The following is a 2933-nucleotide window of genomic DNA, read 5'->3' as shown; positions in this document are numbered from 1 at the left end:
ATATATGTTAACAATCTCTATTTATTTCCATATTTCTTAAATTTATCGTTAGTTTTCTTCTCTTTTCATTTTTTACATGTATTATGTTATTAGTTTGCAAATATATGTGTCAGTTACACATCATGCAACACCAGCTGTGTCATTTAAGGTGATTTACTTTACTAAAAGCTCAATTAAGTTCACTTTTATTTATATAACATCAAATCACAACAACAGTTTCCTCAAGGGGCTTTACATTGTAGGGTAAAGACCCTGCAATGATACAAAAAGACAAAAGAAAACACCAACAATCAAATGATTCTCTTTGAGCAAGCACTTTGGCGACAGTGGAAAGGAAAAACTCCCCTTTAACAGGAAGAAACCTCCAGCAAAACCAGGCTAAGGGACTGGCAGCCATTTTCCACGACTGTTAGAGTGAGTACAAAAGAAAGTTTGAGAAAAACATTTAGCTGAAAATAAAATACAAACATGACTTTAGGAAAAGAAATCAACTAAAATAATACTGCATACTTACAAATCTAGCTAAAATATATACAGGAAATGAAAAAAGTTATCGACTACAACAGCACAAGAAAAAAAAACGTGAAAAACTCAGTCCACAATCACCACTTTGATTGTTAATTACATGTTGTTCTTAAGGTTTTTTTTCTCTTTCTTTCAGATGCTGATCTTTCACCTTTAGTTTCAGCTGCAAGGATGAAGGTGTGAGAGAGAAAGGGGAGCGGGTGGGGGTAAAAACCTGGGCACACATAAACGAATTTACAGCAGGAGTTGCACAAAGAGGCTCCAGGGGATGACCTCAGAACTGGGGAATGTGTGTGTGTGTGAGACAGAAAGAGAAAAAGACAGCACCGTGGATCCCCTCACTCAGGAGGTAAATAGAGAAATCACTTACAAACAAACATGACTTAAAAATTATATCTTGTCAAGGGTTTTCAGACCACATTTAAACTCTAGAGACGATCTTCATCCGGCAGTGAAAAAAAACACACCAAAAAGTTGTTTTTAAGGGGAACTGATCACTCAACATAGACCAAAACTACACACACACACACTTGCACACACAAAGTGACGACGGCATGGGTCTGGATTCAATCTAGAGGCCTCTATCAACAGACCAACCCACTTGTCCTAAATCACCATACTCTGTCCTGAGGGCCAATGAGGGGGAGAAAGGAGGGATGTAAAGTATTCTGAGTACTAGCTGTGCATTGCTTTAGCTTTCATCTCCATACCACCTCCATCAGAGCATGCTCAAAGCTACTGGGAGGACAGGACTGTTGTTCCGTGGAAATGTTTGTCCTGACAGGATACATTCAAAATTAGATAATACACACTCCCAGAATATTTCTAGCCAGGGCGGAAGATGTAATTCCTGGGGGGTTTATGGCAATTGCGCAATTTATGCGCAATTTATTTAAAATGAGTTGCAAGAATGAATCCAGGCTGCCTTTTTAAGAGAATGTTCTACCATTATCTCTCATGAGGAATATATCAATCAACACAGTGCCAGAGCTGCTTGTGCAATCATCACAAAATTTAATCCACTGGTTTGTGTTTGTGTTTGTGTTTGTGTTTGTGACGCTTGTTTGTCTGCATAAGCACAAGAAAACAGCTGGAACACATTAAAAAATGAAAATAAACTTAAACAAGAAAATGCAAACACATAAATAGATTTGTTTAACCTAAAGTTAACAGATTTTATGGATTTTATGGAGACAGACTTTCACCTGTGGTGTCCTAGCAATGGAAATCTCCAAACTTGGACAAGTTGTAGTGACCTGAAAATGGTGTCAATGAGAAAAAAGACATAACACAAAGTTTTTTTTGATGGCAGGATATTCATATGAAACCACAGTTTGAGCTTCACTAGTTTTATGGTTCCATTGTGGTGGACCACTAGAGGGCTCCACTCACACCCAGTGTATAGGAAGTGTGTTCCTGTGTTTTGTGGCGCGATATGCGCAGTTGATGTTGGGAGACGAATAAAGAAGGAGTGAGAACTGAGAGCTGTGTCGTTGATGCTTAATTTTTGCAATTTACTTTCGTTTGCGCTGATTCATTATGTTTCAGCACCAAACTACTTGGTAAGTTTCAAGAAAAGATCAGGATTTGGTTTTAAATGCAACACAAACACCCTGTTTGAATGCTCATTTTCTAGTGGGCATTAATATTATGCCACTTGCACTATCCCTTAGCCTTCTAGTAGATTAATTTATGGTGTTGTGGAGGTATGTAAGAGATCTCAATTTTCCCCTCCAACTTTAATCACTGCTTTACACAACTGAACATAGAAAACGCCAAAACCTTCACCCCCTCACTTCCCCTTCACCCTGGGTGTGAGTGGAGCCACCTGGTGGTCTGCCACGGTGTCAATTTTAAAAACCTAGGTCACAATTATTGCACAAGATTTCTGGAAAACTTGACTGATAGTCAAAGTCATCGATGAACTTATGGTGTATCTATTGAAATGACCTGCGACATGATTTCCTCCATTGGCTTGTTCTCGAGCTATCATATTCACAAAGTTGGGTGTCCAGCAGTGTCCCAACAATACCCCATTAGCATTTCAGCACTGAGAGGTTAAAAGGACGAAGGGCTGAAGAGACAAATTTGCCACGTTTTTAACAATTTGCCATTAGACTGGACTGAGTGGAATAGTGGTGATCCTTTAAATTCAGTCCACTTATTTAATTCAGTTATTTCTTATATAGTTCCGGTTCACAATAGTAAACCCAACAGCCTCAGAGATATAACACTACCTCAGTTGCTTCATATCTGCAAGTACTTGGCAACAGTGGGGGAGGAAAAACTCTCCTTTAACATGAAGAAACCTCTGGCAGAACAAGCGCATTTGAAGATTGAAAGGCATGTGGACATTTGAAGGGCCTTAATTGAGGTGTATGGTCGTCTACTTTGGACTAGAGATGGAC

At 39.0% G+C, this 2933-nt stretch overlaps 1 protein-coding gene across 3 annotated transcripts in view; it reads right to left on the bottom strand.

Annotated features, from left to right (window-relative positions):
- LOC102291205 (rho GTPase-activating protein 6) overlaps window positions 1–2933 on the bottom strand; it is a 132839-nt gene that overhangs the window by 77039 nt on the left and 52867 nt on the right. The gene's annotated exons all lie outside the window — the stretch shown is intronic.

The sequence above is a fragment of the Haplochromis burtoni genome, unplaced genomic scaffold (genome assembly GCF_018398535.1).
Source record: "Haplochromis burtoni strain Fernald_Lab_line unplaced genomic scaffold, NCSU_Asbu1 Contig_40, whole genome shotgun sequence".
In the NCBI taxonomy this organism is placed as follows: domain Eukaryota; kingdom Metazoa; phylum Chordata; class Actinopteri; order Cichliformes; family Cichlidae; genus Haplochromis; species Haplochromis burtoni.
Note: the sequence above shows the minus strand (reverse complement) of the source record. Positions and strands in the feature narration are given on the sequence as shown.